Raw genomic sequence first — 9,334 nt, 5'->3', positions numbered from 1 at the left:
TACTTAACATGAATTTTAGTGTCCCACTGACCATCATGTTTAACCAACCCCTATTGTTGGACATAAATATTGCTACCAGTATTTCATTATTATAAGGAATGTGAGTAATAAATATCCTTATAGCCAAAACATCCCATAAACACCAATGATTATTTCCTTATGCCAAATTTTGAAGAGTTGAGTTTCTAGATCAATAGGATATCAGTATTTTAAGGCTCTTCTGATACATATATACTCTGTGTATGTGTATGTGTATACCTACACACATACACATACACACTAATATACATATACTTAAATACATTATATACATACACACATATGTATACATATACCTGCACACATATATGCAGATACACAAATATACACATACACAACATATACACACATATATACAGATTGCCTTCCCAGCAAAATCACCAACACTGATAGTCCTAGTTTTCCAAAACACTGTATAACTTTTACAATTTTTCAAAATCATTGCCAATTTCATAGGTTAAAAACCAGTATTTTAGGCCAGGTACGGTGGCTCATGCCTGTAATCCCAGCACTTTGGGAAGCCAAGGCAGGTGGATCACTTGAGGTCAGAAGTTTGAGACAGCCTGGCCAACATGGTAAAACCCCATCTCTACTAAAAATACAAAAATTAGCTGGGTGTGGTGGCGTGCGCCTGTAGTCCCAGTTACTCAGGAGGCTGAGGCAGCAGAATCGCTTGAACCCGGGAGGCAGAGGTCGTGGTAAGCCAAGATCACGCCATTGCACTGCAGCCTGGGCAACAAGAGCCAAACTCCATCTCAAAAAAATAAAAGACACCCTGTTACAAGAGACATATAAGGAAATTGTAGGCTGGGCATTGTGGCTCACACCTATAATCCCAGCACTTTGGGAGGCCAAGGAGGAAAGATCACTTGAGGCCAGGAGTTCAAGACCAGCCTGGGCAACATAGTGAGAACTAGTCTATTTATTTGTTTGTTTGTTTATTTATTTATGAGACACAGTCTCACTCTGTTGCCCAGGCTGGAGTGCAGTGATGCAATCATGGCCCACTGCAGCCTCAACTTCCCAGCTCAAAGTGATTCTCCCATCTCAAACTCCCAAGTAGCTGGGACTACAGGCATGTGCCACCATGTCTGGCTTTTTTTTTTTTTTTTTGGTAGAGACAGGGTTTCCCCATGTTGTCCAGGTTGGTCTCAAACTTCTGGACTGAAGCAATAACCTGCCTCAGCCTCCCACAGTGCTGGTATTACAGATGTGAGCCACCATGCCTGGTCCCATCTTTTTATTAAAAATTTACACTAAAATATTTTTTCGAAAAGTCCTGACATGGTGGCTCACACCTTTAATCCCAGCACTTTTAGAGGCTGAGACGGGAGGATTACTTGAGCCCAGGAGTTTGAGATCAGCCTGGGCAACATAGTAAGACCTTGTCTTTACAAAAAATAAACACAATTAGCGAGGTGTGGTAGTACATACCTGTAGTCCCAGCTACTCAGGAGGCTGAGGTGGGAGGATCTCTTGAGCCTGGGAGGCTGAAGCCACAGTGAGCCAATATTTCACCACTGCACTCCAGCCTGGGTGACACAGCAAGACTCTTTCTCATAAAAATAAATAAATAAAAAAGGACATTACATATTGATGAGTCAATTCACTAAGAAGACATAACAATGATAAACATGTATGCACCAAACAAAAGATCCTCAAAATATATGAAGCTAACATTGACAGAATTAAAGAGAAAAAATACAGATTTCTTTTTTTTTTTTTTTTTTTAGACGGAGTCTCGCTCTGTGCCCAGGCTGGAGTGCGGTGGCCGGATCTCAGCTCACTGCAAGCTCCGCCTCCCGGGTTCACGCCATTCTCCTGCCTCAGCCTCCCGAGTAGCTGGGACTACAGGCGTCTGCCACCTCGCCCGGCTAGTTTTTTGTATTTTAGTAGAGACGGGGTTTCACCGTGTTAGCCAGGATGGTCTCGATCTCCTGACCTCGTGATCCGCCCGTCTCGGCCTCCCAAAGTGCTGGGATTACAGGCTTGAGCCACTGCGCCCGGCCCAAAAATACAGATTTCTACAATAATAGTTGGAAACTTCAATACCCCACTTTCAACAACAGTACAATCAGACAGAAGAACCATAAGGAAACAGATAGCCTGAACAGCACTATAAATAAACTGGACAAGCCAGGTGCAGTAGCTCACACCTGTAATCCCAGCACTTTGGGAAGCCAAGGCAGGTAGATCACTTGAGGTCAGGAGTTCAAGACCAGTATGGCCAACATGGTAAAACCTCATCTCTACTAAAAATACAAAAATTAGCTGGGTGTGGTGGCACATGCCTGTAATCCCAGCTACTTGGGAAGCTGAGCAGGAGAATTGTGTGAATCCAGGAGGTGGAGGTTGCAGAGAGCTGAGATCACGCCACTGATTCCAGCCTGCGCCACACAATGAGACTTCATCTCAAATAAATAAATAAATAGGACCAGGGGCGGTGGCTCATGCCTATAATCCCAACACTTTGGGAGGCTGAGGAGAGCAGATCACCTGAGGTCAGGAGTTCAAGTCTCCTCTCTGAGTTCATCTCACCTGTGTTAGAGGCATTTGAACCACAGCAACTCCATCTTGAATACAGTCTGAGTAAAATAAGGCTGAGACCTACTGGGCTGCATCCCCAGATGGTTTTGTTCCTCAGATTTGGTAATTTCCATTGTCCTATCTTAAAGTTCACAGATTCTTTTCTCTCTTCAAATTTGCTTTGAATCCCTCCAGTGCATTTTTTATTTGTTATTATACTCTTCAGCTCCAGAATTATTTTTCGGTTTCTTTGTAGGTTTTCTGTCTCTTTACTGATACTACTGATAGAGACAGGAGACAGCCATATGCCACACAGGTCATGGTGCACAGGGTACTTGCCTAAACATGCCCACGGTGAAAAATTCTGTCCCTTAACACATGTGCAGTAAGGGAAATCAATGTGGAGTGGCTAACGGCCCGCAAGCACACTGGAAGAATGGGGATAGAGCCACCAGGAATTCACGCCTTATGTGGGGAGATGAGCCTGGCCTCTTCAGCTCCTGGTATTCAATCTGTGAGGTAGGAGCCTATTGGCAGGACCCTCTCTTTTTTGCTGAGAGCTTTCTTTTGATACATTGTGCTCTCCTCACCTTTCAAGGTGTCTGTGTGCCTAATTTTTCCTAGTTGTGATACAAGAACCCAGATTTTAGCAGAGCTAAGGAGCAAAAAATCCTGCATCATTTTGGTGGCCCACACAGGGACATGAGGAGGGGTGAGTAAAATGCACACCAAAAAATCCGTTTCCCTTTCCTTTCTGAGCCTTCTTGTCCTCAGGCTTCTTCTGAGGATAAAGGAAACTGCACCCCCTCACTTCATCGCTCTCAGGGATCGGGCATGTCAGCCTTGGTCCAACTCAGCCTTTTCTATGGCACTTTTCTTCTTTTTGCAGGACTATAATGGCACTTATCTTTTACAACCCCAATGGCTGCAGATGCATGCGTGAGACGGACGGGTAAGTGGTGGCTCCCTGCCCCTCCCAGCTGGGACTGGAGCTCATGGCCCAAGGGTCCCATGCAGCTGTCTGTCCAGTGTTCCATGCCACATACCATGGAGTCTTCCCCTCCTCTGGCTGAGGGGTCCAGCTCAGTCCAAACCCCAGGGTAGAAACAGCAATTAAAAGCCATTGCGCCTGGCCGAGAAACTTTTAATTGCAGTACTTTGGGAGGCCGAGGCAGGCAGATCACCTGAGGTCAGGAGTTTGAGACTAGCCTGGCCAACATGGTGAAACCCCGTCTCTACTAAAAATACAAAAATTAGCCGGGCATGGTGGCATCCACCTGTAATCTCAGCTACTCAGAAGGCTGAGGCAGGAGAATCACTTGAACCTGGGAGGCAGAGGTTGGAGTGAGCTGAGATTGTGCCACTGCACTCCAGCCTGGGCAACAAGAGCAAAACTCCATCTCAAAAAAAAAGTTTCCCTGTTGGAGAAACTCATTTGCATAAGAACAAGAGGTTTGTTCCCCGGGCATCTTTTTCTTTTCTCCATCCTGTCAGTAGTTAACACAGCCCTGCATTTAAGCTGTTTTTCTTTTCCTTTTCTCCACCAGGCCAGGAGTACGCTGGTGCAAAAGTAGTTGCAGTTTTTGCTATTACTTAGAATGGCGAGGACTGTGATTGCTTTTGTACCAACCTAATAACACAGCCCTGCAAGTAGATGGGGCTTCTCTATGCTAGAGGCTTTTTTCCTTTTAGAAGACGTTTTACGCCGGGCGCGGTGGCTCAAGCCTGTAATCCCAGCACTTTGGGAGGCCAAGACGGGTGGATCACGAGGTCAGGAGATCGAGACCATCCTGGCTAACACGGTGAAACCCCATCTCTACTAAAAATACAAAAAACTAGCCAGGCGAGGTGGCGGGCGCCTGTAGTCCCAGCTACTCCGGAGGCTGAGGCAGGAGAATGGCGTAAAACCTGGGAGGCGGAGCTTGCAGTGAGCTGAGATCTGGCCACTGCACTCCAGCCCAGAGCAAGACTCTCTCTCAAAAAAAAAAAGAAGACGTTTTACTCGGCTAGGATCCCAACTCACAAGACACCCTTTTCTTTTCCTTGTTGGAGAAGGACTCAATTCCACAGCTTGACCTTAGCATTCAGCTTATGATAAGGAGTCTGTGCAACATCCTGAGGAAGTTATTTTGACCCAAACTCAATTCCAAGCTTTGGGTCGAAGCCCTAGGAAAGAAAACTGGATCTGAGGGATCCAGAGGCAGATGACAACAGAAGTTAAAAGGCACAGTGCAGACTAATTTCTGCCGATTAAACCAAGCCTCGTTTCATGGATAAAGGTTATGCTAGTATTCAAGGCATCAATGAGGTATAGGGAATGCAAAGACTATTGACAGCAAAGGAGATAGGGCATATGGGGTAAGATAAGATAATCCCACTCTCTACCCCACTCCCACTTGGTGAAACATGGGTGAAAAACATGGGTGAAAGCCCCTTTGACACCCATGGGAGGCATCTTGTCATGGTTGCCAGGACTCAGGGATATAAGGACAAAAGAAAGAGGGATGCCTCGCTTTCTCTCCCTCATATACCCTGGGTATTTGCTAGGAAGAGAAGGGAACCAGGGATGCCTTGCTCCCCTCTTTCTAGATGAGTAGCAATACATCTTTCAAATGCATCTTGAGTCCTGGGGCTCCTTTAAATAAATGCCTTCTTATTCCTTTCTCCTCCTCTGTCCTCTCTTTACAGATGGGTGATTGTGTCCCCATGCTGCAGGATGCTCTCCTGGGATGTATCCTCCAACCTGGGAGAAGTTAATTTCCTAAACCTTAACTGGTTGGCTTGGGATTGAGCTCAGTAGGGAGGGAACCCAGAAGCCTGACATGTCAGCAAAAGGGTAGGAGTTTTTTTGTTTTTTTTTTTTTAAACCAGTCAGGATTTTGACCTCTCTCTCCCTATACAAACTAGAAAGGGAATAAGGATCACTGTTTATATTATCTGTAAAGTTTTAATTAATAAAAAAGGATTTGTGAGGTTGGCCTTAAGCTGTAGCCAATCTGGTGTGCTCTGCATGTCTCTCCGTATAGTTCTGTCAGAAAGAGGGGTACCTTGGGATGGGATGTGGGTCTAGGACTCCATAGGCCCGTTGTTGAAGCAAGCCCAGCAAACTGGCCAGTGGCAAACTTCGCTGCAGGCCTCCATCTGGTTTTATGTCCTTGGAAGTGTGACCTGTAACCACATGGCAGTGCTTTGTTTTAGCTTCTGCCATTTTACAGTGGCGGCCCGGGTTCAGTCCTGGCTTAGGGAATGAGTCCTTTCTGGTTTGGTATCTTTGTGTCCTTTATCATTTGTTGATTCTCTTCCCCTTCATGAACCACCTTAAATTTTCCTTTCTCTGAACACCTGGGAGGTTATCTTTGGTAATGTTCAAAAGCCAGAAATATTGGCTGCTTGGCATGGCTAATGTTGTTGGGTAATAAAGGATTTAAAAGAATTTTCTTGACCAGGTGTGGTGGCTCATGCCTATATTCCAGCAACATAGTGAGACCCTGTCTCTACAAAAAATAAAAAATTGACTGGGCATGGTGGCATGTAGTCCCAGCTACCCAGGAAGCTGAGGAGGGAAGATTGGTTGAATCCAGGAGGTTGAGGCTGCAGTGAACCATGACTGTGCCCTGTACTCCAGCCTGGGTGACAGAGCAAGACCATGTCAAACAACAAAACAAAACAAAAACAGAGCTGGGTGCGGTGGCTCACGCCTGTAATCCCAGTACTTTGGGAGGCTGAGGCAAGTGGATCATTTGAGGTCAGGAGTTCTAGACCATCCTGGGCAACATAGCGAAACCCTGTTTCTACTAAAAATACAAAAAATAGTTGGGCATGGTGGTGGGTGCTTGTAATCCCAGCTACTCAGGACGCTGACTCAGGAGAATCACTTGAACCCCAAAAAGTAGAGGTTTCGGTGAGTGGAGATCACACCACTGCACTCCAGCCTGGGCAATAGAGCGCAAAAAAGAAAAAAAAAAAAGGATTTTCTTTTCTTCTTTTTTGAGATGGAGTCTTGCTCTGTTGCCCAGGCTACAGTGCAGTGGCACAATCTTGGCTTACTGCAACCTCCACCTCCCGGGTTCAAGTGATTTCCAGCTAATTTCTGTATTTTTAGTAGAGATGGGGTTTCACCATGTTGGCCAGGCTGGTCCTGAACTCCTGACCTCAAGTGATCTGCCCACTTAGGCCTCCCGAAGTGCTAGGATTACAAGCATGAGCCACCGCACCCAGACCCCAAAATAGGATTTTCTTAAAGAGAGTTCGGCTTAACTAAAAGTGGATATCTGGGGGGCTGGCATGAGGCGGCATTGCGGGTGGGAGCGGCTGCAACGCCGGCACCTGAGGAGTGACGCCGAGGGAAATCATCACCCTACAGTTGAGCCAGTGCGGCAATCAGATTGGGTTTGAGTTCTGGAAACAGCTGTGCACTGAGCATGGTGTCAGCCCTGAGGGTACTGTGGAGGAGTTCGCCATCAAGGGCACTGACAACAAGGACATCTTTTTCTAACAGGCAAAAGATGAGCACTATATCCCCTGGGCCGTGCTGCTGGACCTGGAGCCCCAGGTGATCCACTCCATCCTCAACTCCCCCTATCCCAAGCTCTACAACCCAGAGAACATCTACCTGTCAGAGCATGGAGGAGGAGCTGGCAACAACTGGGCCAGCAGATTCTCCTAGAGAGAGAAGCTCCATGAGGACATTTTTAACATCACAGACTGAGAGGCAGATGGTAGTGACAATCTAGATGGCTTTGTGCTGTGTCAGTCCATTGCTGGGGGGACAGGCTCTGGTCTCAGCTCCTACCTCTTAGAATGGCTGAATGACAGGTATCCTAAGAAGCTGGTGCAGACATATTCAGTGTTTCTCAACCAGGATGAGATGAGCGACGTGGTGATCCAGCTTTATAATTCACTCCTCACACTCAAGAGGCTGATGCAGAATGCAGACTGTGTGGTGGTGCTGCACAACACAGCCCTGAACCAGACTGCCACAGACCCCCTGCACATCCAGAACCCATCCTTCTCTCAGACCAACCAGCTGGTGTCCACCATCATGTCAGCCAGCACCTTCACCCTGCACTACCCCGGCTGCATGAACAATGACCTCATCAGCCTCATCGCCTCACTCATTCCCACCCCATGGCTCCACTTTCTCATGAACGGCTACACCCTGCTAACTATGGACCAGTCAGTGGCCAGTGTGAGGAAGATCACGGTCCTGGATGTCATGACGTGGCTGCTGCAGCCCAAGAATGTGATGGTGTCCACAGGCCGAGACCGCCACACCAACCACTCCTACATCACCATTCTCAACACCATCCAGGGAGACGTGAACCCCACCCAGGTCCACAAGAACCTGCAGAGGATCTGGAAACGGAAGTTGGCCAACTTTATCCTGTGGGGCCCCACCAGCATCCAGGTGGCCCTGTCAAGGAAGTCTCCTTACCTGCCCTTGGTCCACTGGGTCAGTGGGCTCATGATGGCCAACCACACCAGCATCTCCTCACTCTTCGAGAGAACCTGTCACCAATATGACAAGCTGCGGAAGAGGGAGGCCTTCCTGGAGCTATTCCGCAAGGAGGACATGTTCAAGGACAACTTTGATGAGATGGACACATACATCCAGGGAGATTGTGCAGCAGCTCATGGATGAGTACCACATGGCCACATGGCCAGATTACATCTCCTGGGGCACCCAGGAGCAGTGAGTCCCCCAGGATAGGGACCCTCATCTGCCTTACTGTTTGGCCAAGGCCCTGCCTGACTGACCACTCCCTTAGAGCACAGATCAGGGACCTCACACATCTCTTTCTCATATACATGCATTCTCTGTTGGCCTGCAAACACATTACTTCTCTTATGAGACTATTTGTCTTTAATAAAGCACTAGATATAAATTTTTTTTAAAAAGTGGATATCTGGGGCGAGTGCAGTGACTCACACCAGCAATCCCAGCACTTTGGGAGGCTGAAGTGGGCAGATCACCTGAGGTCATGAGTTCAAGACTAGCCTGGCCAACATGGTGAAACCCTGTCTCTTCTAAAAATACAAGAAAAATTAGCTGGGTGTGGTGGCACTTGCCTGTAGTCCTAGCTACTCAGGAGGCTGAGGCAGGTGAATCGTTTGAACATGGGAGGCGGAGGTTGCAGTGAGCCAAGATCGCACCATTGTACTCCAGCCTGGGCAACAGAGCGAGACTCTGTCTCAAAAACAACAAAAAAAGTGAATATTTTTTAAACCTTTATGTTTTTCTCTTCTTTGGTCTTGTTTTTCTGGAAAAAGATTTTTTTCCCAGTTGACTGAATTCCTTTTCTCCGTTTTGTCTTGCTACTTTTAATGCACGCATGAGAGGCCCTAAAATAATTTCTGATAGCCTGGGACTCCTTGAGAAAAACAGAAAAGGTGCCATGCATGCCATTTTGGTAGAAACCTCTGTTTTTCTCATAAAAACCCAGCAATTAAAAGCAGATAGGTCCCCCTCAAAATCTGTTTTTGTCTTCCAGCTATCCCCGTTTATTGGGCCCTGGAAACTGCATGCTTTTCTAGCCCTGCTCTTAAAGGGCCCCACTCGAGGCCAATAGTCCAATTAGGAGATTGGTGAACAGAAAATCTTGTAACTACTGGATCTGCTTCTGTTTGTCTGTGCAGTTACATGTGTTGTATGTGATGTCTATAAAAAAAGAGAGCTCTAGGCCAGGCGCGGTGGCTCACGCCTGTAATCCCAGCACTTTGGGAGGCCGAGACAGGCGGATCACGAGGTCAGGAGATCGAGACCATCCTG

The 9,334-nt window shown here is 47.1% G+C and overlaps 1 protein-coding gene and 1 pseudogene across 4 annotated transcripts in view; one reads left to right on the top strand and one right to left on the bottom strand.

Annotated features, from left to right (window-relative positions):
• The window catches only part of LOC105523800, a 27,613-nt pseudogene extending 19,352 nt beyond the window's left edge, over nucleotides 1-8,261 (top strand).
• LOC105523788 (up-regulator of cell proliferation) overlaps nucleotides 1-9,334 on the bottom strand; it is a 49,314-nt gene that overhangs the window by 30,554 nt on the left and 9,426 nt on the right. The window contains exon 2 of one of the 4 annotated variants that reach the window (XM_011958777.1): nucleotides 1,474-1,595. The exons of the other annotated variants lie outside the window; for them this stretch is intronic. The gene's annotated coding sequence lies outside the window, so the exon portion shown is untranslated. The remainder of the gene's footprint in view (nucleotides 1-1,473; nucleotides 1,596-9,334) is intronic. 4 annotated transcript variants of the gene reach the window in all.

Source organism: Colobus angolensis, unplaced genomic scaffold, assembly GCF_000951035.1.
Source record: "Colobus angolensis palliatus isolate OR3802 unplaced genomic scaffold, Cang.pa_1.0 Scaffold475, whole genome shotgun sequence".
NCBI classification, from domain to species: Eukaryota; Metazoa; Chordata; class Mammalia; order Primates; family Cercopithecidae; genus Colobus; species Colobus angolensis.
The sequence above is the reverse complement of the archived record's forward strand: the minus strand, read 5'-3'. Positions and strand labels throughout refer to the sequence as shown.